Source organism: Syngnathus scovelli, chromosome 16, assembly GCF_024217435.2.
Source record: "Syngnathus scovelli strain Florida chromosome 16, RoL_Ssco_1.2, whole genome shotgun sequence".
Lineage (NCBI taxonomy): Eukaryota > Metazoa > Chordata > Actinopteri > Syngnathiformes > Syngnathidae > Syngnathus > Syngnathus scovelli.
Window position 1 is genome coordinate 13,466,620 of NC_090862.1, and position 25,708 is coordinate 13,492,327.

Below are 25,708 nucleotides of genomic sequence, written 5' to 3' on the forward strand. Positions count from 1 at the left end.
CCTGTACACCGGCAAATACGGTAAATACGATTAAATAAAATGATACGACTGGCATAAAAACAAATATAAACCACATAAAAATAAAAGTCACCATTACGTTGAATTATTGGGAGCACCGAGCTTGTTTCTCAGAAACGAGCCGGTCCCATCCAGGCGTAATCGGAGACAATGAAACCCGAAGTGGTTAAGGTTTGTCTTTTAATGCAGGATGCTTGGTCTCCATGTGCCGAAGCAGTTTTGAAGGCTTCATTGGCTCGCTCGCGTTTCAGGGGCGATTGTGTCTATAAAATGCAAAATGTTGGGTCACCTCACGGCTTACGGCCATACTACCCTGAGAACGCCCGATCTCGTCCGATCTCGGAAGCTAAGCAGGGTCGGGCCTGGTTAGTACTTGGATGGGAGACCGCCTGGGAATACCAGGTGCTGTAAGCTTTTTCTTTTTCTTATGTGCACTTCAATCGTTTAAGAAGCTATTTTTTACAACACCCATCACGAATGGCATCCGGAAACAGCAAGCCTAATTTAAACTCCGACATTGAAACTATAACACGAGTTTGAAAGCTGTATTATGTGGTGACATCCACAGCATTGTAGTTAAATTTTTTACCGCTAGAGAGCAGACTATGTACAGTGAGCATGGCTCCCTGTGAACTCAAAGCAGCAGGCTTGACTTGTAAAAGAACCCAACACAACACTTCCATGAAGTAATTGTACTAAGTTCATTTTGTTTTTCCTTATTTAATCACTTCACTGGTTTCTTTTATATCAAACAAATTGTTTTAGGTTATTCACCTGACATGTTGATCCATCAGCTGATAAAGACGCGTCACCATCACATCTGTGACACTCTGATGAAGGCGGAAGAAACCGCCGAAACATGTCAGGTGAATAACCTAAAACAATTTGTTTGATATAAAAGAAACCAGTGAAGTGACTTCCATGAAGTGTTTTTAAACTTTTCAAGGCATTTATTTTGATTCAGCAAAATGCAGGTCGCAACGGCAAATTCGTGCTACCGCATAAAAAGCTGTCAATAACTTTTCATGATAGCCATGTTTCCAGAAAACACCAAAAGCCTTGGAAGAAAGCCTGTTTCGGCCCTGGTTGTAAAAAAAACAAAAAAAAAACAAAAGGGAAGGGTGACCGTCCGGGAATACCAGGTGCTGAAAGCCTTTTTTTTTTTTTTTTTCCCACGTCAATTGTGAAAGGAAACTTTTACCACAGCCATCAAGTCCCGCCGCTGCTTGGCATGGTTTCAGGGGCGATTGTGTCTATAAAATGAAAAATTCTGAGCGGTCTCACGGCTTACGGCAATACTACCCTGAGAGCGCCCGCTCTCGTCCGACCTCGGAGGCTAAGCAGGGTCGGGCCTGGTTAGTACTTGGATGGGAGACCGCCTGGGAATACCACTTACCGTAAGCTTTTTTTTTTTTTTTTTTTTTCTTATGTGCACTTCAATCGTTTAAGCCAAGAACTTTTTACAGCACCCATCACGAATGGCATTCGGAAACTGCAAGCCTAGTTTGAACTCCGACACTGAAACTACAACACGAGTTTAAAACCTACATTGTGTGGCGACAGCCATAGCATTGCAGTTCACGTTTTTACCGCTAGAGGACAGACTATGTACAGTGAATAAAGAGCATGGCTCCCTGTGAACTCAAAGCAGCAGTCTTTACTTGTAAAAGAACCCAGCACAACACATTGCGCTTCCATGTAGTGTTTTTACCTTTTTCATGACATTTATTTTGATACAGCCAAATGCAGGTTTTGTGCACTTCACTTTTCCGTTGGGCATTCGCGTAGAACCCTATTCCAGTTACGGCCAGATTCTTTTAGACTAGTGGTCCCCAAACTTTCTTGCGCCACGGACCGGCTACGCGTCAGAAATATTTTTGCGGACCTGCCTTTATATATATAAATAAACAATAAATCTATATAAATAAATACTACATTTATAATAAATATATATAAATAGGATTAAATAAAATGATACGACTGGCATAAAAACAAATATAAACCACATAAAAATAAAAGTCACCATTACGTTGAATTATTGGGAGCACCGAGCTTGTTTCTCAGAAACGAGCCGGTCCCATCCAGGCGTAATCGGAGACAATGAAACCCGAAGTGGTTAAGGTTTGTCTTTTAATGCAGGATGCTTGGTCTCCATGTGCCGAAGCAGTTTTGAAGGCTTCATTGGCTTGCTCGCTAGTTTCAGGGGCGATTGTGTCTATAAAATGCAAAATGTTGGGTCACCTCACGGCTTACGGCCATACTACCCTGAGAACGCCTGATCTCGTCTTATCTCGGAAGCTAAGCAGGGTCGGGCCTGGTTAGTACTTGGATGGGAGACTGCCTGGGAATACCAGGTGCTGTAAGCTTTTTCTTTTTCTTATGTGCACTTCAAGCTCTTTTTTTTTTTTTTTTTTTTTTTCTTATGTGCACTTCAATCGTTTAAGCCAAGACCTTTTTACAACACCCATCACGAATGGCATTCGGAAACTGCAAGCCTAGTTTGAACTCCGACACTGAAACTACAACACGAGTTCAAAACCTCTATGTACAGTGAATAAAGAGCATGGCTCCCTGTGAACTCAAAGCAGCAGTCTTTACTTGTAAAAGAACCCAGCACAACACATTGCGCTTCCATGTAGTGTTTTTACCTTTTTCATGACATTTATTTTGATACAGCCAAATGCAGGTTTTGTGCACTTCACTTTTCCGTTGGGCATTCGCGTAGAACCCTATTCCAGTTACGGCCAGATTCTTTTAGACTAGTGGTCCCCAACCTTTCTTGCGCCACGGACCGGCTACGCGTCAGAAATATTTTTGCGGACCTGCCTTTATATATATAAATAAACAATAAATCAATATAAATAAATACTACATTTATAATAAGTATATATACCGTATTTGCCGGTGTATTGGTCGACCTTTTTCGATCCAAAATCGACCGAAAAAAATCGACCTCGACTTATACACCGAGTCATAAAATTTAACTTCGTATTCATCGCTTCAAATGTGATGGTAACCAAGGCCGTTTCTCATGCATCTCATTGTGCGTTGCACTTAGAAAATTTGAACCGGGCGGCGTGCGCGAGTGCGCGGCCCGCTGGAAGTCGAATGAGGCGCCGCGACCACCTCCGCGGTGCTTATAAACAGCCGATCCGCTCGGCGGGGGCTATTTTCGGCCACTTGGCTCGTGCGCACGGCCTCCCGGATGTGCCGGGCGGGTGCGCGAGCTCGCCGCCCGCCGGAAGTCGAATGAGGCGCCGCGACCACCTCCGCGGTGCTTATAAACAGCCGATCCGCTCGGCGGGGGCTATTTTCGGCCACTTGGCTCGTGCGCACGGCCTCCCGGATGTGCCGGGCGGGTGCGCGAGCTCGCCGGCCGCTGGAAGTCGAATGAGGCGCCGCGACCACCTCCGCGGTGCTTATAAACAGCCGATCCGCTCGGCGGGGGCTATTTTCGGCCACTTGACTCGTGCGCACGGCCTCCCGGATGTGCCGGGCGGGTGCGCGAGCTCGCCGGCCGCTGGAAGTCGAATGAGGCGCCGCGACCACCTCCGCGGTGCTTATAAACAGCCGATCCGCTCGGCGGGGGCTATTTTCGGCCACTTGGCTCGTGCGCACGGCCTCCCGGATGTGCCGGGCGGGTGCGCGAGCTCGCCGGCCGCTGGAAGTCGAATGAGGCGCCGCGACCACCTCCGCGGTGCTTATAAACAGCCGATCCGCTCGGCGGGGGCTATTTTCGGCCACTTGGCTCGTGCGCACGGCCTCCCGGATGTGCCGGGCGGGTGCGCGAGCTCGCCGGCCGTTGGAAGTCGAATGAGGCGCCGCGACCACCTCCGCGGTGCTTATAAACAGCCGATCCGCTCGGCGGGGGCTATTTTCGGCCACTTGGCTCGTGCGCACGGCCTCTCGGATGTGCCGGGCGGGTGCGCGAGCTCGCCGGCCGCTGGAAGTCGAATGAGGCGCCGCGACTACCTCCGCGGTGCTTATAAACAACCGATCCGCTCGGCGGGGGCTATTTTCGGCCACTTGGCTCGTGCGCACGGCCTCCCGGATGTGCCGGGCGGGTGCGCGAGCTCGCCGGCCGCTGGAAGTCGAATGAGGCGCCGCGACCACCTCCGCGGTGCTTATAAACAGCCGATCCGCTCGGCAGGGGCTATTTTCGGCCACTTGGCTCGTGCGCACGGCCTCCCGGATGTGCCGGGCGGGTGCGCGAGCTCGCCGGCCGCTGGAAGTCGAATGAGGCGCCCGACCACCTCCGCGGTGCTTATAAACAGCCGATCCGCTCGGCGGGGGCTATTTTCGGCCACTTGGCTCGTGCGCACGGCCTCCCGGATGTGCCGGGCGGGTGCGCGAGCTCGCCGGCCGCTGGAAGTCGAATGAGGCGCCGCGACCACCTCCGCGGTGCTTATAAACAGCCGATCCGCTCGGCGGGGGCTATTTTCGGCCACTTGGCTCGTGCGCACGGCCTCCCGGATGTGCCGGGCGGGTGCGCGAGCTCGCCGGCCGCTGGAAGTCCAATGAGGCGCCGCGATCTCCTCCGCGGTGCTTATAAAGTGCCGATCCGCTCGGCTTGGAGCTATTTCCGGCCTCCCGTTGGTGCCGGGCGGCGTGCGCGAGCTCGCCGGCCGCGATCTCCTCCGCGGTGCTTATAAACAGCAGCATGCGCACGGCCTCCCAGAATTTGAACACATTTCGTCAATAAATTTCGCATATTGAATTTTGAAGTTTAATATAATGCAACAATTGAGCTCGACTTATACAAAGGATATATCATAAAATCGTAAATTTCCGTCCAATTTTAGGGGGTCGACTTATACACCGAGTCGACCTGTACACCGGCAAATACGGTAAATACGATTAAATAAAATGATACGACTGGCATAAAAACAAATATAAACCACATAAAAATAAAAGTCACCATTACGTTGAATTATTGGGAGCACCGAGCTTGTTTCTCAGAAACGAGCCGGTCCCATCCAGGCGTAATCGGAGACAATGAAACCCGAAGTGGTTAAGGTTTGTCTTTTAATGCAGGATGCTTGGTCTCCATGTGCCGAAGCAGTTTTGAAGGCTTCATTGGCTTGCTCGCTAGTTTCAGGGGCGATTGTGTCTATAAAATGCAAAATGTTGGGTCACCTCACGGCTTACGGCCATACTACCCTGAGAACGCCTGATCTCGTCTTATCTCGGAAGCTAAGCAGGGTCGGGCCTGGTTAGTACTTGGATGGGAGACTGCCTGGGAATACCAGGTGCTGTAAGCTTTTTCTTTTTCTTATGTGCACTTCAAGCTCTTTTTTTTTTTTTTTTTTTTTCTTATGTGCACTTCAATCGTTTAAGCCAAGACCTTTTTACAACACCCATCACGAATGGCATTCGGAAACTGCAAGCCTAGTTTGAACTCCGACACTGAAACTACAACACGAGTTCAAAACCTCTATGTACAGTGAATAAAGAGCATGGCTCCCTGTGAACTCAAAGCAGCAGTCTTTACTTGTAAAAGAACCCAGCACAACACATTGCGCTTCCATGTAGTGTTTTTACCTTTTTCATGACATTTATTTTGATACAGCCAAATGCAGGTTTTGTGCACTTCACTTTTCCGTTGGGCATTCGCGTAGAACCCTATTCCAGTTACGGCCAGATTCTTTTACGTAGACTAGTGGTCCCCAACCTTTCTTGCGCCACGGACCGGCTACGCGTCAGAAATATTTTTGCGGACCTGCCTTTATATATATAAATAAACAATAAATCAATATAAATAAATACTACATTTATAATAAGTATATATACCGTATTTGCCGGTGTATTGGTCGACCTTTTTCGATCCAAAATCGACCGAAAAAAATCGACCTCGACTTATACACCGAGTCATAAAATTTAACTTCGTATTCATCGCTTCAAATGTGATGGTAACCAAGGCCGTTTCTCATGCATCTCATTGTGCGTTGCACTTAGAAAATTTGAACCGGGCGGCGTGCGCGAGTGCGCAGCCCGTTGGAAGTCGAATGAGGCGCCGCGACCACCTCCGCGGTGCTTATAAACCGCCGATCCGCTCGGCGGGGGCTATTTTCGGCCACTTGGCTCGTGCGCACGGCCTCCCGGATGTGCCGGGCGGGTGCGCGAGCTCGCCGGCCGCTGGAAGTCGAATGAGGCGCCCGACCACCTCCGCGGTGCTTATAAACAGCCGATCCGCTCGGCGGGGGCTATTTTCGGCCACTTGGCTCGTGCGCACGGCCTCCCGGATGTGCCGGGCGGGTGCGCGAGCTCGCCGGCCGCTGGAAGTCGAATGAGGCGCCGCGACCACCTCCGCGGTGCTTATAAACAGCCGATCCGCTCGGCGGGGGCTATTTTCGGCCACTTGGCTCGTGCGCACGGCCTCCCGGATGTGCCGGGCGGGTGCGCGAGCTCGCCGGCCGCTGGAAGTCGAATGAGGCGCCGCGACCACCTCCGCGGTGCTTATAAACAGCCGATCCGCTCGGCGGGAGCTATTTTCGGCCACTTGGCTCGTGCGCACGGCCTCCCGGATGTGCCGGGCGGGTGCGCGAGCTCGCCGACCGCTGTAAGTCGAATGAGGCGCCGCGACCACCTCCGCGGTGCTTATAAACAGCCGATCCGCTCGGCGGGGGCTATTTTCGGCCACTTGGCTCGTGCGCACGGCCTCCCGGATGTGCCGGGCGGGTGCGCGAGCTCGCCGGCCGCTGGAAGTCGAATGAGGCGCCGCGACCACCTCCGCGGTGCTTATAAACAGCCGATCCGCTCGGCGGGGGCTATTTTCGGCCACTTGGCTCGTGCGCACGGCCTCCCGGATGTGCCGGGCGGGTGCGCGAGCTCGCCGGAAGTCGAATGAGGCGCCGCGACCACCTCCGCGGTGCTTATAAACAGCCGATCCGCTCGGCGGGGGCTATTTTCGGCCACTTGGCTCGTGCGCACGGCCTCCCGGATGTGCCGGGCGGGTGCGCGAGCTCGCCGGCCGCTGGAAGTCGAATGAGGCGCCGCGACCACCTCCGCGGTGCTTATAAACAGCCGATCCGCTCGGCGGGGGCTATTTTCGGCCACTTGGCTCGTGCGCACGGCCTCCCGGATGTGCCGGGCGGGTGCGCGATCTCGCCGGCCGCTGGAAGTCGAATGAGGCGCCGCGACCACCTCCGCGGTGCTTATAAACAGCCGATCCGCTCGGCGGGGGCTATTTTCGGCCACTTGGCTCGTGCGCACGGCCTCCCGGATGTGCCGGGCGGGTGCGCGAGCTCGCCGGCCGCTGGAAGTCGAATGAGGCGCCGCGACCACCTCCGCGGTGCTTATAAACAGCCGATCCGCTCGGCGGGGGCTATTTTCGGCCACTTGGCTCGTGCGCACGGCCTCCCGGATGTGCCGGGCGGGTGCGCGAGCTCGCCGGCCGCTGGAAGTCGAATGAGGCGCCGCGACCACCTCCGCGGTGCTTATAAACAGCCGATCCGCTCGGCGGGGGCTATTTTCGGCCACTTGGCTCGTGCGCACGGCCTCCCGGATGTGCCGGGCGGGTGCGCGAGCTCGCCGGCCGCTGGAAGTCGAATGAGGCGCCGCGACCACCTCCGCGGTGCTTATAAACAGCCGATCCGCTCGGCGGGGGCTATTTTCGGCCACTTGGCTCGTGCGCACGGCCTCCCGGATGTGCCGGGCGGGTGCGCGAGCTCGCCGACCGCTGTAAGTCGAATGAGTCGCCGCGACCACCTCCGCGGTGCTTATAAACAGCCGATCCGCTCGGCGGGGGCTATTTTCGGCCACTTGGCTCGTGCGCACGGCCTCCCGGATGTGCCGGGCGGGTGCGCGAGCTCGCCGGCCGCTGGAAGTCGAATGAGGCGCCGCGACCACCTCCGCGGTGCTTATAAACAGCCGATCCGCTCGGCGGGGGCTATTTTCGGCCACTTGGCTCGTGCGCACGGCCTCCCGGATGTGCCGGGCGGGTGCGCGAGCTCGCCGGAAGTCGAATGAGGCGCCGCGACCACCTCCGCGGTGCTTATAAACAGCCGATCCGCTCGGCGGGGGCTATTTTCGGCCACTTGGCTCGTGCGCACGGCCTCCCGGATGTGCCGGGCGGGTGCGCGAGCTCGCCGGCCGCTGGAAGTCGAATGAGGCGCCGCGACCACCTCCGCGGTGCTTATAAACAGCCGATCCGCTCGGCGGGGGTTATTTTCGGCCACTTGGCTCGTGCGCACGGCCTCCCGGATGTGCCGGGCGGGTGCGCGATCTCGCCGGCCGCTGGAAGTCGAATGAGGCGCCGCGACCACCTCTGCGGTGCTTATAAACAGCCGATCCGCTCGGCGGGGGCTATTTTCGGCCACTTGGCTCGTGCGCACGGCCTCCCGGATGTGCCGGGCGGGTGCGCGAGCTCGCCGGCCGCTGGAAGTCGAATGAGGCGCCGCGACCACCTCCGCGGTGCTTATAAACAGCCGATCCGCTCGGCGGGGGCTATTTTCGGCCACTTGGCTCGTGCGCACAGCCTCCCGGATGTGCCGGGCGGGTGCGCGAGCTCGCCGGCCGCTGGAAGTCGAATGAGGCGCCGCGACCACCTCCGCGGTGCTTATAAACAGCCGATCCGCTCGGCGGGGGCTATTTTCGGCCACTTGGCTCGTGCGCACGGCCTCCCGGATGTGCCGGGCGGGTGCGCGAGCTCGCCGGCCGCTGGAAGTCGAATGAGGCGCCGCGACCACCTCCGCGGTGCTTATAAACAGCCGATCCGCTCGGCGGGGGCTATTTTCGGCCACTTGGCTTGTGCGCACGGCCTCCCGGATGTGCCGGGCGGGTGCGCGAGCTCGCCGGCCGCTGGAAGTCGAATGAGGCGCCGCGACCACCTCCGCGGTGCTTATAAACAGCCGATCCGCTCGGCGGGGGCTATTTTCGGCCACTTGGCTCGTGCGCACGGCCTCCCGGATGTGCCGGGCGGGTGCGCGAGCTCGCCGGCCGCTGGAAGTCGAATGAGGCGCCGCGACCACCTCCGCGGTGCTTATAAACAGCCGATCCGCTCGGCGGGGGCTATTTTCGGCCACTTGGCTCGTGCGCACGGCCTCCCGGATGTGCCGGGCGGGTGCGCGAGCTCGCCGGCCGCTGGAAGTCGAATGAGGCGCCGCGACCACCTCCGCGGTGCTTATAAACAGCCGATCCGCTCGGCGGGGGCTATTTTCGGCCACTTGGCTTGTGCGCACGGCCTCCCGGATGTGCCGGGCGGGTGCGCGAGCTCGCCGGCCGCTGGAAGTCGAATGAGGCGCCGCGACCACCTCCGCGGTGCTTATAAACAGCCGATCCGCTCGGCGGGGGCTATTTTCGGCCACTTGGCTCGTGCGCACGGCCTCCCGGATGTGCCGGGCGGGTGCGCGGGCTCGCCGGCCGCTGGAAGTCGAATGAGGCGCCGCGACCACCTCCTCGGTGCTTATAAACAGCCGATCCGCTCGGCGGGGGCTATTTTCGGCCACTTGGCTCGTGCGCACGGCCTCCCGGATATGCCGGGCGGGTGCGCGAGCTCGCCGGCCGCTGGAAGTCGAATGAGGCGCCGCGACCACCTCCGCGGTGCTTATAAACAGCCGATCCGCTCGGCGGGGGCTATTTTCGGCCACTTGGCTCGTGCGCACGGCCTCCCGGATGTGCCGGGCGGGTGCGCGAGCTCGCCGGCCGCTGGAAGTCGAATGAGGCGCCGCGACCACCTCCGCGGTGCTTATAAACAGCCGATCCGCTCGGCGGGGGCTATTTTCGGCCACTTGGCTCGTGCGCACGGCCTCCCGGATGTGCCGGGCGGGTGCGCGAGCTCGCCGGCCGCTGGAAGTCGAATGAGGCGCCGCGACCACCTCCGCGGTGCTTATAAACAGCCGATCCGCTCGGCGGGGGCTATTTTCGGCCACTTGGCTCGTGCGCACGGCCTCCCGGATGTGCCGGGCGGGTGCGCGAGCTCGCCGGCCGCTGGAAGTCGAATGAGGCGCCCGACCACCTCCGCGGTGCTTATAAACAGCCGATCCGCTCGGCGGGGGCTATTTTCGGCCACTTGGCTCGTGCGCACGGCCTCCCGGATGTGCCGGGCGGGTGCGCGAGCTCGCCGGCCGCTGGAAGTCGAATGAGGCGCCGCGACCACCTCCGCGGTGCTTATAAACAGCCGATCCGCTCGGCGGGGGCTATTTTCGGCCACTTGGCTCGTGCGCACGGCCTCCCGGATGTGCCGGGCGGTTGCGCGAGCTCGCCGGCCGCTTGAAGTCGAATGAGGCGCCGCGACCACCTCCGCGGTGCTTATAAACAGCCGATCCGCTCGGCGGGGGCTATTTTCGGCCACTTGGCTCGTGCGCACGGCCTCCCGGATGTGCCGGGCGGGTGCGCGAGCTCGCCGGCCGCTGGAAGTCGAATGAGGCGCCGCGACCACCTCCGCGGTGCTTATAAACAGCCGATCCGCTCGGCGGGGGCTATTTTCGGCCACTTGGCTCGTGCGCACGGCCTCCCGGATGTGCCGGGCGGGTGCGCGAGCTCGCCGGCCGCTGGAAGTAGAATGAGGCGCCGCGACCACCTCCGCGGTGCTTATAAACAGCCGATCCGCTCGGCGGGGGCTATTTTCGGCCACTTGGCTCGTGCGCACGGCCTCCCGGATGTGCCGGGCGGGTGCGCGAGCTCGCCGCCCGCCGGAAGTCGAATGAGGCGCCGCGACCACCTCCGCGGTGCTTATAAACACCCGATCCGCTCGGCGGGGGCTATTTTCGGCCACTTGGCTCGTGCGCACGGCCTCCCGGATGTGCCGGTCGGGTGCGCGAGCTCGCCGGCCGCTGGAAGTCGAATGAGGCGCCGCGACCACCTCCGCGGTGCTTATAAACAGCCGATCCGCTCGGCGGGGGCTATTTTCGGCCACTTGGCTCGTGCGCACGGCCTCCCGGATGTGCCGGGCGGGTGCGCGAGCTCGCTGGCCGCTGGAAGTCGAATGAGGCGCCGCGACCACCTCCGCGGTGCTTATAAACAGCCGATCCGCTCGGCGGGGGCTATTTTCGGCCACTTGGCTCGTGCGCACGGCCTCCCGGATGTGCCGGGCGGGTGCGCGAGCTCGCCGGCCGCTGGAAGTCGAATGAGGCGCCGCGACCACCTCCGCGGTGCTTATAAACAGCCGATCCGCTCGGCGGGGGCTATTTTCGGCCACTTGGCTCGTGCGCACGGCCTCCCGGATGTGCCGGGCGGGTGCGCGAGCTCGCCGGCCGCTGGAAGTCGAATGAGGCGCCGCGACCACCTCCGCGGTGCTTATAAACAGCCGATCCGCTCGGCGGGGGCTATTTTCGGCCACTTGGCTCGTGCGCACGGCCTCCCGGATGTGCCGGGCGGGTGCGCGAGCTCGCCGGCCGCTGGAAGTCCAATGAGGCGCTGCGATCTCCTCCGCGGTGCTTATAAAGTGCCGATCCGCTCGGCTTGGAGCTATTTCCGGCCTCCCGTTGGTGCCGGGCAGCGTGCGCGAGCTCGCCGGCCGCGATCTCCTCCGCGGTGCTTATAAACAGCAGCATGCGCACGGCCTCCCAGAATTTGAACACATTTCGTCAATAAATTTCGCATATTGAATTTTGAAGTTTAATATAATGCAACAATTGAGCTCGACTTATACAAAGGATATATCATAAAATCGTAAATTTCCGTCGAATTTTAGGGGGTCGACTTATACACCGAGTCGACCTGTACACCGGCAAATACGGTAAATACGATTAAATAAAATGATACGACTGGCATAAAAACAAATATTAACCACATACAAATAAAAGTCACCATTACGTTGAATTATTGGGAGCACCGAGCTTGTTTCTCAGAAACGAGCCGGTCCCATCCAGGCGTAATCGGAGACAATGAAACCCGAAGTGGTTAAGGTTTGTCTTTTAATGCAGGATGCTTGGTCTCCATGTGCCGAAGCAGTTTTGAAGGCTTCATTGGCTCGCTCGCTAGTTTCAGGGGCGATTGTGTCTATAAAATGCAAAATGTTGGGTCACCTCGCGGCTTACGGCCATACTACCCTGAGAACGCCCGATCTCGTCCGATCTCGGAAGCTAAGCAGGGTCGGGCCTGGTTAGTACTTGGATGGGAGACCGCCTGGGAATACCAGGTGCTTTAAGCTTTTTCTTTTTCTTATGTGCACTTCAATCGTTTAAGAAGCTATTTTTTACAACACCCATCACGAATGGCATCCGGAAACAGCAAGCCTAATTTAAACTCCGACATTGAAACTATAACACGAGTTTGAAAGCTATATTATGTGGTGACATCCACAGCATTGTAGTTAAATTTTTTACCGCTAGAGAGCAGACTATGTACAGTGAGCATGGCTCCCTGTGAACTCAAAGCAGCAGGCTTGACTTGTAAAAGAACCCAACACAACACTTCCATGAAGTGTTTTTAAACTTTTCAAGGCATTTATTTTGATTCAGCAAAATGCAGGTCGCAACGGCAAATTCGTGCTACCGCATAAAAAGCTGTCAATAACTTTTCATGATAGCCATGTTTCCAGAAAACACCAAAAGCCTTGGAAGAAAGACTGTTTCGGCCCTGGTTGTAAAAAAATAAAAAAAAAAACAAAAGGGAAGGGTGACCGTCCGGGAATACCAGGTGCTGAAAGCCTTTTTTTTTTTTTTTTTTCCCACGTCAATTGTGAAAGGAAACTTTTACCACAGCCATCAAGTCCCGCCGCTGCTTGGCCTGGTTTCAGGGGCGATTGTGTCTATAAAATGAAAAATTCTGAGCGGTCTCACGGCTTACGGCCATACTACCCTGAGAGCGCCCGATCTCGTCCGATCTCGGAGGCTAAGCAGGGTCGGGCCTGGTTAGTACTTGGATGGGAGACCGCCTGGGAATACCAGTTACCGTAAGCTTTTTTTTTTTTTTTTTTCTTATGTGCACTTCAATCGTTTAAGCCAAGAACTTTTTACAGCACCCATCAAGAATGGCATTCGGAAACTGCAAGCCTAGTTTGAACTCCGACACTGAAACTACAACACGAGTTTAAAACCTACATTGTGCTTCCATGTAGTGTTTTTACCTTTTTCATGACATTTATTTTGATACAGCCAAATGCAGGTTTTGTGCACTTCACTTTTCCGTTGGGCATTCGCGTAGAACCCTATTCCAGTTACGGCCAGATTCTTTTAGACTAGTGGTCCCCAAACTTTCTTGCGCCACGGACCGGCTACGCGTCAGAAATATTTTTGCGGACCTGCCTTTATATATATAAATAAACAATAAATCTATATAGGCGGCTCGGTGGCGCACTGGGTAGCACGTCCGCCTCACAGTTAGGAGGGTGCGGGTTCGATTCCACCTCCGGCCCTCCCTGTGTGGAGTTTGCATGTTCTCCCCGGGCCCGCGTGGGTTTTCTCCGGGCACTCCGGTTTCCTCCCACATTCCAAAAACATGCTTGGTAGGCCGATTGAAGACTCCAAATTGTCCCTAGGTGTGAGTGTGAGTGCGATTGGTTGTCTGTCTCTGTGTGCCCTGCGATCGGCTGGCAACCAGTTCAGGGTGTCCCCCGCCTACTGCCCGATGACGGCTGGGATAGGCTCCAGCACGCCCGCGACCCCCGTGGGGACTAAGCGGTTCAGAAAATGGATGGATGGATGGATGGATGGATAAATCTATATAAATAAATACTACATTTATAATAAATATATATAAATAGGATTAAATAAAAGGATACGACTGGCATAAAAACAAATATAAACCACATAAAAATAAAAGTCACCATTACGTTGAATTATTTGGAGCACCGAGCTTGTTTCTCAGAAACGAGCCGGTCCCATCCAGGCGTAATCGGAGACAATGAAACCCGAAGTGGTTAAGGTTTGTCTTTTAATGCAGGATGCTTGGTCTCCATGTGCCGAAGCAGTTTTGAAGGCTTCATTGGCTTGCTCGCTAGTTTCAGGGGCGATTGTGTCTATAAAATGCAAAATGTTGGGTCACCTCACGGCTTACGGCCATACTACCCTGAGAACGCCTGATCTCGTCTGATCTCGGAAGCTAAGCAGGGTCGGGCCTGGTCAGTACTTGGATGGGAGACTGCCTGGGAATACCAGGTGCTGTAAGCTTTTTCTTTTTCTTATGTGCACTTCAAGCTCTTTTTTTTTTTTTTCTTATGTGCACTTCAATCGTTTAAGCCAAGAACCTTTTACAGCACCCATCACGAATGGCATTCGGAAACTGCAAGCCTAGTTTGAACTCCGACACTGAAACTACAACACGAGTTAAAAACCTCTATGTACAGTGAATAAAGAGCATGGCTCCCTGTGAACTCAAAGCAGCAGTCTTTACTTGTAAAAGAACCCAGCACAACACATTGCGCTTCCATGTAGTGTTTTTACCTTTTTCATGACATTTATTTTGATACAGCCAAATGCAGGTTTTGTGCACTTCACTTTTCCGTTGGGCATTCGCGTAGAACCCTATTCCAGTTACGGCCAGATTCTTTTAGACTAGTGGTCCCCAACCTTTCTTGCGCCACGGACCGGCTACGCGTCAGAAATATTTTTGCGGACCTGCCTTTATATATATAAATAAACAATAAATCTATATAAATAAATACTACATTTATAATAAGTATATATACCGTATTTGCCGGTGTATTGGTCGACCTTTTTCGATCCAAAATCGACCGAAAAAAATCGACCTCGACTTATACACCGAGTCATAAAATTTAACTTCGTATTCATCGCTTCAAATGTGATGGTAACCAAGGCCGTTTCTCATGCATCTCATTGTGCGTTGCACTTAGAAAATTTGTGGCCTCCCGGATGTGCCGGGCGGGTGCGCGAGCTCGCCGGCCGCTGGAAGTCGAATGAGGCGCCGCGACCACCTCCGCGGTGCTTATAAACAGCCGATTCGCTCGGCGGGGGCTATTTTCGGCCACTTGGCTCGTGCGCACGGCCTCCCGGATGTGCCGGGCGGGTGCGCGAGCTCGCCGGCCGCTGGAAGTCGAATGAGGCGCCGCGACCACCTCCGCGGTGCTTATAAACAGCCGATCCGCTCGGCGGGGGCTATTTTCGGCCACTTGGCTCGTGCGCACGGCCTCCCGGATGTGCCGGGCGGGTGCGCGAGCTCGCCGGCCGCTGGAAGTCGAATGAGGCGCCGCGACCACCTCCGCGGTGCTTATAAACAGCCGATCCGCTCGGCGGGGGCTATTTTCGGCCACTTGGCTCGTGCGCACGGCCTCCCGGATGTGCCGGGCGGGTGCGCGAGCTCGCCGGCCGCTGGAAGTCGAATGAGGCGCCGCGACCACCTCCGCGGTGCTTATAAACAGCCGATCCGCTCGGCGGGGGCTATTTTCGGCCACTTGGCTCGTGCGCACGGCCTCCCGGATGTGCCGGGCGGGTGCGCGAGCTCGCCGGCCGCTGGAAGTCGAATGAGGCGCCGCGACCACCTCCGCGGTGCTTATAAACAGCCGATCCGCTCGGCGGGGGCTATTTTCGGCCACTTGGCTCGTGCGCACGGCCTCCCGGATGTGCCGGGCGGGTGCGCGAGCTCGCCGGCCGCTGGAAGTCGAATGAGGCGCCGCGACCACCTCCGCGGTGCTTATAAACAGCCGATCCGCTCGGCGGGGGCTATTTTCGGCCACTTGGCTCGTGCGCACGGCCTCCCGGATGTGCCGGGCGGGTGCGCGATCTCGCCGGCCGCTGGAAGTCGAATGAGGCGCCGCGACCACCTCCGCGGTGCTTATAAACCGCCGATCCGCTCGGCGGGGGCTATTTTCGGCCACTTGGCTCGTGCGCACGGCCTCCCGGATGTGCCGGGCGGGTGCGCGAGCTCGCCGGCCGCTGGAAGTCGAATGAGGCGCCGCGACCACCTCCGCGGTGCTTATAAACAGCCGATCCGCTCGGCGGGGGCTATTTTCGGCCACTTGGCTCGTGCGCACGGCCTCCCGGATGTGCCGGGCGGGTGCGCGAGCTCGCCGGCCGCTGGAAGTCGAATGAGGCGCCGCGACCACCTCCGCGGTGCTTATAAACAGCCGATCCGCTCGGCGGGGGCTATTTTCGGCCACTTGGCTCGTGCGCACGGCCTCCCGGATGTGCCGGGCGGGTGCGCGAGCTCGCCGGCCGCTGGAAGTCGAATGAGGCGCCGCGACCACCTCCGCGGTGCTTATAAACAGCCGATCCGCTCGGCGGGGGCTATTTTCGGCCACTTGGCTCGTGCGCACGGCCTCCCGGATGTGCCGGGCGGGTGCGCGAGCTCGCCGACCGCTGTAAGTCGAATGAGGCGCCGCGACCACCTCCGCGGTGCTTATAAACAGCCGATGCGCTCGGCGGGGGCTATTTTCGGCCACTTGGCTCGTGCGCACGGCCTCCCGGATGTGCCGGGCGGGTGCGCGAGCTCGCCGGCCGCTGGAAGTCGAATGAGGCGCCGCGACCACCTCCGCGGTGCTTATAAACAGCCGATCCGCTCGGCGGGGGCTATTTTCGGCCACTTGGCTCGTGCGCACGGCCTCCCGGATGTGCCGGGCGGGTGCGCGAGCTCGCCGGAAGTCGAATGAGGCGCCGCGACCACCTCCGCGGTGCTTATAAACAGCCGATCCGCTCGGCGGGGGCTATTTTCGGCCACTTGGCTCGTGCGCACGGCCTCCCGGATGTGCCGGGCGGGTGCGCGAGCTCGCCGGCCGCTGGAAGTCGAATGAGGCGCCGCGACCACCTCCGCGGTGCTTATAAACAGCCGATCCGCTCGGCGGGGGCTATTTTCGGCCACTTGGCTCGTGCGCACGGCCTCCCGGATGTGCCGGGCGGGTGCGCGATCTCGCCGGCCGCTGGAAGTCGAATGAGGCGCCGCGACCACCTCCGCGGTGCTTATAAACAGCCGATCCGCTCGGCGGGGGCTATTTTCGGCCACTTGGCTCGTGCGCACGGCCTCCCGGATGTGCCGGGCGGGTGCGCGAGCTCGCCGGCCGCTGGAAGTCGAATGAGGCGCCGCGACCACCTCCGCGGTGCTTATAAACAGCCGATCCGCTCGGCGGGGGCTATTTTCGGCCACTTGGCTCGTGCGCACGGCCTCCCGGATGTGCCGGGCGGGTGCGCGAGCTCGCCGGCCGCTGGAAGTCGAATGAGGCGCCGCGACCACCTCCGCGGTGCTTATAAACAGCCGATCCGCTCGGCGGGGGCTATTTTCGGCCACTTGGCTCGTGCGCACGGCCTCCCGGATGTGCCGGGCGGGTGCGCGAGCTCGCCGGCCGCTGGAAGTCGAATGAGGCGCCGCGACCACCTCCGCGGTGCTTATAAACAGCCGATCCGCTCGGCGGGGGCTATTTTCGGCCACTTGGCTCGTGCGCACGGCCTCCCGGATGTGCCGGGCGGGTGCGCGAGCTCGCCGGCCGCTGGAAGTCGAATGAGGCGCCGCGACCACCTCCGCGGTGCTTATAAACAGCCGATCCGCTCGGCGGGGGCTATTTTCGGCCACTTGGCTCGTGCGCACGGCCTCCCGGATGTGCCGGGCGGGTGCGCGAGCTCGCCGGAAGTCGAATGAGGCGCCGCGACCACCTCCGCGGTGCTTATAAACAGCCGATCCGCTCGGCGGGGGCTATTTTCGGCCACTTGGCTCGTGCGCACGGCCTCCCGGATGTGCCGGGCGGGTGCGCGAGCTCGCCGGCCGCTGGAAGTCGAATGAGGCGCCGCGACCACCTCCGCGGTGCTTATAAACAGCCGATCCGCTCGGCGGGGGCTATTTTCGGCCACTTGGCTCGTGCGCACGGCCTCCCGGATGTGCCGGGCGGGTGCGCGAGCTCGCCGGCCGCTGGAAGTCCAATGAGGCGCTGCGATCTCCTCCGCGGTGCTTATAAAGTGCCGATCCGCTCGGCTTGGAGCTATTTCCGGCCTCCCGTTGGTGCCGGGCAGCGTGCGCGAGCTCGCCGGCCGCGATCTCCTCCGCGGTGCTTATAAACAGCAGCATGCGCACGGCCTCCCAGAATTTGAACACATTTCGTCAATAAATTTCGCATATTGAATTTTGAAGTTTAATATAATGCAACAATTGAGCTCGACTTATACAAAGGATATATCATAAAATCGTAAATTTCCGTCGAATTTTAGGGGGTCGACTTATACACCGAGTCGACCTGTACACCGGCAAATACGGTAAATACGATTAAATAAAATGATACGACTGGCATAAAAACAAATATTAACCACATACAAATAAAAGTCACCATTACGTTGAATTATTGGGAGCACCGAGCTTGTTTCTCAGAAACGAGCCGGTCCCATCCAGGCGTAATCGGAGACAATGAAACCCGAAGTGGTTAAGGTTTGTCTTTTAATGCAGGATGCTTGGTCTCCATGTGCCGAAGCAGTTTTGAAGGCTTCATTGGCTCGCTCGCGTTTCAGGGGCGATTGTGTCTATAAAATGCAAAATGTTGGGTCACCTCGCGGCTTACGGCCATACTACCCTGAGAACGCCCGATCTCGTCCGATCTCGGAAGCTAAGCAGGGTCGGGCCTGGTTAGTACTTGGATGGGAGACCGCCTGGGAATACCAGGTGCTTTAAGCTTTTTCTTTTTCTTATGTGCACTTCAATCGTTTAAGAAGCTATTTTTTACAACACCCATCACGAATGGCATCCGGAAACAGCAAGCCTAATTTAAACTCCGACATTGAAACTATAACACGAGTTTGAAAGCTATATTATGTGGTGACATCCACAGCATTGTAGTTAAATTTTTTACCGCTAGAGAGCAGACTATGTACAGTGAGCATGGCTCCCTGTGAACTCAAAGCAGCAGGCTTGACTTGTAAAAGAACCCAACACAACACTTCCATGAAGTGTTTTTAAACTTTTCAAGGCATTTATTTTGATTCAGCAAAATGCAGGTCGCAACGGCAAATTCGTGCTACCGCATAAAAAGCTGTCAATAACTTTTCATGATAGCCATGTTTCCAGAAAACACCAAAAGCCTTGGAAGAAAGACTGTTTCGGCCCTGGTTGTAAAAAAATAAAAAAAAAAACAAAAGGGAAGGGTGACCGTCCGGGAATACCAGGTGCTGAAAGCCTTTTTTTTTTTTTTTTTTCCCACGTCAATTGTGAAAGGAAACTTTTACCACAGCCATCAAGTCCCGCCGCTGCTTGGCCTGGTTTCAGGGGCGATTGTGTCTATAAAATGAAAAATTCTGAGCGGTCTCACGGCTTACGGCCATACTACCCTGAGAGCGCCCGATCTCGTCCGATCTCGGAGGCTAAGCAGGGTTGGGCCTGGTTAGTACTTGGATGGGAGACCGCCTGGGATTACCAGTTACCGTAAGCTTTTTTTTTTTTTTTTTTTCTTATGTGCACTTCAATCGTTTAAGCCAAGAACTTTTTACAGCACCCATCAAGAATGGCATTCGGAAACTGCAAGCCTAGTTTGAACTCCGACACTGAAACTACAACACGAGTTTAAAACCTACATTGTGCTTCCATGTAGTGTTTTTACCTTTTTCATGACATTTATTTTGATACAGCCAAATGCAGGTTTTGTGCACTTCACTTTTCCGTTGGGCATTCGCGTAGAACCCTATTCCAGTTACGGCCAGATTCTTTTAGACTAGTGGTCCCCAAACTTTCTTGCGCCACGGACCGGCTACGCGTCAGAAATATTTTTGCGGACCTGCCTTTATATATATAAATAAACAATAAATCTATATAGGCGGCTCGGTGGCGCACTGGGTAGCACGTCCGCCTCACAGTTAGGAGGGTGCGGGTTCGATTCCACCTCCGGCCCTCCCTGTGTGGAGTTTGCATGTTCTCCCCGGGCCCGCGTGGGTTTTCTCCGGGCACTCCGGTTTCCTCCCACATTCCAAAAACATGCTTGGTAGGCCGATTGAAGACTCCAAATTGTCCCTAGGTGTGAGTGTGAGTGCGATTGGTTGTCTGTCTCTGTGTGCCCTGCGATCGGCTGGCAACCAGTTCAGGGTGTCCCCCGCCTACTGCCCGATGACGGCTGGGATAGGCTCCAGCACGCCCGCGACCCCCGTGGGGACTAAGCGGTTCAGAAAATGGATGGATGGATGGATGGATGGATAAATCTATATAAATAAATACTACATTTATAATAAATATATATAAATAGGATTAAATAAAAGGATACGACTGGCATAAAAACAAATATAAACCACATAAAAATAAAAGTCACCATTACGTTGAATTATTTGGAGCACCGAGCTTGTTTCTCAGAAACGAGCCGGTCCCATCCAGGCGTAATCGGAGACAATGAAACCCGAAGTGGTTAAGGTTTGTCTTTTAATGCAGGATGCTTGGTCTCCATGTGCCGAAGCAGTTTTGAAGGCTTCATTGGCTTGCTCGCTAGTTTCAGGGGCGATTGTGTCTATAAAATGCAAAATGTTGGGTCACCTCACAGCTTACGGCCATACTACCCTGAGAACGCCTGATCTCGTCTGATCTCGGAAGCTAAGCAGGGTCGGGCCTGGTCAGTACTTGGATGGGAGACTGCCTGGGAATACCAGGTGCTGTAAGCTTTTTCTTTTTCTTATGTGCACTTCAAGCTCTTTTTTTTTTTTTTCTTATGTGCACTTCAATCGTTTAAGCCAAGAACCTTTTACAGCACCCATCACGAATGGCATTCGGAAACTGCAAGCCTAGTTTGAACTCCGACACTGAAACTACAACACGAGTTAAAAACCTCTATGTACAGTGAATAAAGAGCATGGCTCCCTGTGAACTCAAAGCAGCAGTCTTTACTTGTAAAAGAACCCAGCACAACACATTGCGCTTCCATGTAGTGTTTTTACCTTTTTCATGACATTTATTTTGATACAGCCAAATGCAGGTTTTGTGCACTTCACTTTTCCGTTGGGCATTCGCGTAGAACCCTATTCCAGTTACGGCCAGATTCTTTTAGACTAGTGGTCCCCAACCTTTCTTGCGCCACGGACCGGCTACGCGTCAGAAATATTTTTGCGGACCTGCCTTTATATATATAAATAAACAATAAATCTATATAAATAAATACTACATTTATAATAAGTATATATACCGTATTTGCCGGTGTATTGGTCGACCTTTTTCGATCCAAAATCGACCGAAAAAAATCGACCTCGACTTATACACCGAGTCATAAAATTTAACTTCGTATTCATCGCTTCAAATGTGATGGTAACCAAGGCCGTTTCTCATGCATCTCATTGTGCGTTGCACTTAGAAAATTTGAACCGGGCGGCGTGCGCGAGTGCGCGGCCCGCTGGAAGTCGAATGAGGCGCCGCGACCACCTCCGCGGTGCTTATAAACAGCCGATCCGCTCGGCGGGGGCTATTTTCGGCCACTTGGCTCGTGCGCACGGCCTCCCGGATGTGCCGGGCGGGTGCGCGAGCTCGCCGGCCGCTGGAAGTCGAATGAGGCGCCGCGACCACCTCCGCGGTGCTTATAAACAGCCGATCCGCTCGGCGGGGGCTATTTTCGGCCACTTGGCTCGTGCGCACGGCCTCCCGGATGTGCCGGGCGGGTGCGCGAGCTCGCCGGCCGCTGGAAGTCGAATGAGGCGCCGCGACCACCTCCGCGGTGCTTATAAACAGCCGATCCGCTCGGCGGGGGCTATTTTCGGCCACTTGGCTCGTGCGCACGGCCTCCCGGATGTGCCGGGCGGGTGCGCGAGCTCGCCGGCCGCTGGAAGTCGAATGAGGCGCCGCGACCACCACCGCGGTGCTTATAAACAGCCGATCCGCTCGGCGGGGGCTATTTTCGGCCACTTGGCTCGTGCGCACGGCCTCCCGGATGTGCCGGGCGGGTGCGCGAGCTCGCCGGCCGCTGGAAGTCGAATGAGGCGCCGCGACCACCTCCGCGGTGCTTATAAACAGCCGATTCGCTCGGCGGGGGCTATTTTCGGCCACTTGGCTCGTGCGCACGGCCTCCCGGATGTGCCGGGCGGGTGCGCGAGCTCGCCGGCCGCTGGAAGTCGAATGAGGCGCCGCGACCACCTCCGCGGTGCTTATAAACAGCCGATCCGCTCGGCGGGGGCTATTTTCGGCCACTTGGCTCGTGCGCACGGCCTCCCGGATGTGCCGGGCGGGTGCGCGAGCTCGCTGGCCGCTGGAAGTCGAATGAGGCGCCGCGACCACCTCCGCGCTGCTTATAAACAGCCGATCCGCTCGGCGGGGGCTATTTTCGGCCACTTGGCTCGTGCGCACGGCCTCCCGGATGTGCCGGGCGGGTGCGCGAGCTCGCCGGCCGCTGGAAGTCGAATGAGGCGCCGCGACCACCTCCGCGGTGCTTATAAACAGCCGATCCGCTCGGCGGGGGCTATTTTCGGCCACTTGGCTCGTGCGCACGGCCTCCCGGATGTGCCGGGCGGGTGCGCGAGCTCGCCGGCCGCTGGAAGTCGAATGAGGCGCCGCGACCACCTCCGCGGTGCTTATAAACAGCCGATCCGCTCGGCGGGGGCTATTTTCGGCCACTTGGCTCGTGCGCACGGCCTCCCGGATGTGCCGGGCGGGTGCGCGAGCTCGCCGGCCGCTGGAAGTCGAATGAGGCGCCGCGACCACCTCCGCGGTGCTTATAAACAGCCGATCCGCTCGGCGGGGGCTATTTTCGGCCACTTGGCTCGTGCGCACGGCCTCCCGGATGTGCCGGGCGGGTGCGCGAGCTCGCCGGCCGCTGGAAGTCGAATGAGGCGCCGCGACCACCTCCGCGGTGCTTATAAACAGCCGATCCGCTCGGCGGGGGCTATTTTCGGCCACTTGGCTCGTGCGCACGGCCTCCCGGATGTGCCGGGCGGGTGCGCGAGCTCGCCGGCCGCTGGAAGTCGAATGAGGCGCCGCGACCACCTCCGCGGTGCTTATAAACAGCCGATCCGCTCGGCGGGGGCTATTTTCGGCCACTTGGCTCGTGCGCACGGCCTCCCGGATGTGCCGGGCGGGTGCGCGATCTCGCCGGCCGCTGGAAGTCGAATGAGGCGCCGCGACCACCTCCGCGGTGCTTATAAACCGCCGATCCGCTCGGCGGGGGCTATTTTCGGCCACTTGGCTCGTGCGCACGGCCTCCCGGATGTGCCGGGCGGGTGCGCGAGCTCGCCGGCCGCTGGAAGTCGAATGAGGCGCCGCGACCACCTCCGCGGTGCTTATAAACAGCCGATCCGCTCGGCGGGGGCTATTTTCGGCCACTTGGCTCGTGCGCACGGCCTCCCGGATGTGCCGGGCGGGTGCGCGAGCTCGCCGGAAGTCGAATGAGGCGCCGCGACCACCTCCGCGGTGCTTATAAACAGCCGATCCGCTCGGCGGGGGCTATTTTCGGCCACTTGGCTCGTGCGCACGGCCTCCCGGATGTGCCGGGCGGGTGCGCGAGCTCGCCGGCCGCTGGAAGTCGAATGAGGCGCCGCGACCACCTCCGCGGTGCTTATAAACAGCCGATCCGCTCGGCGGGGGCTATTTTCGGCCACTTGGCTCGTGCGCACGGCCTCCCGGATGTGCCGGGCGGGTGCGCGATCTCGCCGGCCGCTGGAAGTCGAATGAGGCGCCGCGACCACCTCCGCGGTGCTTATAAACCGCCGATCCGCTCGGCGGGGGCTATTTTCGGCCACTTGGCTCGTGCGCACGGCCTCCCGGATGTGCCGGGCGGGTGCGCGAGCTCGCCGGCCGCTGGAAGTCGAATGAGGCGCCGCGACCACCTCCGCGGTGCTTATAAACAGCCGATCCGCTCGGCGGGGGCTATTTTCGGCCACTTGGCTCGTGCGCACGGCCTCCCGGATGTGCCGGGCGGGTGCGCGAGCTCGCCGGCCGCTGGAAGTCGAATGAGGCGCCGCGACCACCTCCGCGGTGCTTATAAACAGCCGATCCGCTCGGCGGGGGCTATTTTCGGCCACTTGGCTCGTGCGCACGGCCTCCCGGATGTGCCGGGCGGGTGCGCGAGCTCGCCGGCCGCTGGAAGTCGAATGAGGCGCCGCGACCACCTCCGCGGTGCTTATAAACAGCCGATCCGCTCGGCGGGGGCTATTTTCGGCCACTTGGCTCGTGCGCACGGCCTCCCGGATGTGCCGGGCGGGTGCGCGAGCTCGCCGACCGCTGTAAGTCGAATGAGTCGCCGCGACCACCTCCGCGGTGCTTATAAACAGCCGATCCGCTCGGCGGGGGCTATTTTCGGCCACTTGGCTCGTGCGCACGGCCTCCCGGATGTGCCGGGCGGGTGCGCGAGCTCGCCGGCCGCTGGAAGTCGAATGAGGCGCCGCGACCACCTCCGCGGTGCTTATAAACAGCCGATCCGCTCGGCGGGGGCTATTTTCGGCCACTTGGCTCGTGCGCACGGCCTCCCGGATGTGCCGGGCGGGTGCGCGAGCTCGCCGGAAGTCGAATGAGGCGCCGCGACCACCTCCGCGGTGCTTATAAACAGCCGATCCGCTCGGCGGGGGCTATTTTCGGCCACTTGGCTCGTGCGCACGGCCTCCCGGATGTGCCGGGCGGGTGCGCGAGCTCGCCGGCCGCTGGAAGTCGAATGAGGCGCCGCGACCACCTCCGCGGTGCTTATAAACAGCCGATCCGCTCGGCGGGGGCTATTTTCGGCCACTTGGCTCGTGCGCACGGCCTCCCGGATGTGCCGGGCGGGTGCGCGATCTCGCCGGCCGCTGGAAGTCGAATGAGGCGCCGCGACCACCTCTGCGGTGCTTATAAACAGCCGATCCGCTCGGCGGGGGCTATTTTCGGCCACTTGGCTCGTGCGCACGGCCTCCCGGATGTGCCGGGCGGGTGCGCGAGCTCGCCGGCCGCTGGAAGTCGAATGAGGCGCCGCGACCACCTCCGCGGTGCTTATAAACAGCCGATCCGCTCGGCGGGGGCTATTTTCGGCCACTTGGCTCGTGCGCACAGCCTCCCGGATGTGCCGGGCGGGTGCGCGAGCTCGCCGGCCGCTGGAAGTCGAATGAGGCGCCGCGACCACCTCCGCGGTGCTTATAAACAGCCGATCCGCTCGGCGGGGGCTATTTTCGGCCACTTGGCTCGTGCGCACGGCCTCCCGGATGTGCCGGGCGGGTGCGCGAGCTCGCCGGCCGCTGGAAGTCGAATGAGGCGCCGCGACCACCTCCGCGGTGCTTATAAACAGCCGATCCGCTCGGCGGGGGCTATTTTCGGCCACTTGGCTTGTGCGCACGGCCTCCCGGATGTGCCGGGCGGGTGCGCGAGCTCGCCGGCCGCTGGAAGTCGAATGAGGCGCCGCGACCACCTCCGCGGTGCTTATAAACAGCCGATCCGCTCGGCGGGGGCTATTTTCGGCCACTTGGCTCGTGCGCACGGCCTCCCGGATGTGCCGGGCGGGTGCGCGAGCTCGCCGGCCGCTGGAAGTCGAATGAGGCGCCGCGACCACCTCCGCGGTGCTTATAAACAGCCGATCCGCTCGGCGGGGGCTATTTTCGGCCACTTGGCTCGTGCGCACGGCCTCCCGGATGTGCCGGGCGGGTGCGCGAGCTCGCCGGCCGCTGGAAGTCGAATGAGGCGCCGCGACCACCTCCGCGGTGCTTATAAACAGCCGATCCGCTCGGCGGGGGCTATTTTCGGCCACTTGGCTTGTGCGCACGGCCTCCCGGATGTGCCGGGCGGGTGCGCGAGCTCGCCGGCCGCTGGAAGTCGAATGAGGCGCCGCGACCACCTCCGCGGTGCTTATAAACAGCCGATCCGCTCGGCGGGGGCTATTTTCGGCCACTTGGCTCGTGCGCACGGCCTCCCGGATGTGCCGGGCGGGTGCGCGGGCTCGCCGGCCGCTGGAAGTCGAATGAGGCGCCGC

The 25,708-nt window shown here is 58.3% G+C and overlaps 9 non-coding genes and 1 pseudogene across 9 annotated transcripts; all 10 read left to right on the forward strand.

Annotated features, from left to right (window-relative positions):
* Positions 1-313: 313 nt before the first annotated feature.
* Positions 314-432, forward strand: LOC125984284 (5S ribosomal RNA). The gene has a single exon (XR_007486908.1). It is a non-coding gene; the product is annotated as a 5S ribosomal RNA (ribosomal RNA).
* An 871-nt stretch (positions 433-1,303) lies between these two features.
* Positions 1,304-1,422, forward strand: LOC125984313 (5S ribosomal RNA; annotated as a pseudogene).
* Positions 1,423-2,265: 843 nt separating this feature from the next.
* LOC125984292 (5S ribosomal RNA) lies at positions 2,266-2,384 on the forward strand. Its single transcript, XR_007486915.1, has one exon. It is a non-coding gene; the product is annotated as a 5S ribosomal RNA (ribosomal RNA).
* A 2,776-nt stretch (positions 2,385-5,160) lies between these two features.
* Positions 5,161-5,279, forward strand: LOC125984293 (5S ribosomal RNA). Its single transcript, XR_007486916.1, has one exon. It is a non-coding gene; the product is annotated as a 5S ribosomal RNA (ribosomal RNA).
* A 6,711-nt stretch (positions 5,280-11,990) lies between these two features.
* On the forward strand, positions 11,991-12,109 carry LOC125984251 (5S ribosomal RNA). The gene has a single exon (XR_007486880.1). It is a non-coding gene; the product is annotated as a 5S ribosomal RNA (ribosomal RNA).
* Positions 12,110-12,741: 632 nt separating this feature from the next.
* Positions 12,742-12,860, forward strand: LOC125984287 (5S ribosomal RNA). The gene has a single exon (XR_007486910.1). It is a non-coding gene; the product is annotated as a 5S ribosomal RNA (ribosomal RNA).
* Positions 12,861-13,950: 1,090 nt separating this feature from the next.
* LOC125984280 (5S ribosomal RNA) lies at positions 13,951-14,069 on the forward strand. Its single transcript, XR_007486904.1, has one exon. It is a non-coding gene; the product is annotated as a 5S ribosomal RNA (ribosomal RNA).
* A 4,316-nt stretch (positions 14,070-18,385) lies between these two features.
* On the forward strand, positions 18,386-18,504 carry LOC125984262 (5S ribosomal RNA). The gene has a single exon (XR_007486887.1). It is a non-coding gene; the product is annotated as a 5S ribosomal RNA (ribosomal RNA).
* A 632-nt stretch (positions 18,505-19,136) lies between these two features.
* Positions 19,137-19,255, forward strand: LOC125984303 (5S ribosomal RNA). Its single transcript, XR_007486925.1, has one exon. It is a non-coding gene; the product is annotated as a 5S ribosomal RNA (ribosomal RNA).
* A 1,091-nt stretch (positions 19,256-20,346) lies between these two features.
* LOC125984281 (5S ribosomal RNA) lies at positions 20,347-20,465 on the forward strand. Its single transcript, XR_007486905.1, has one exon. It is a non-coding gene; the product is annotated as a 5S ribosomal RNA (ribosomal RNA).
* Positions 20,466-25,708: the final 5,243 nt, after the last annotated feature.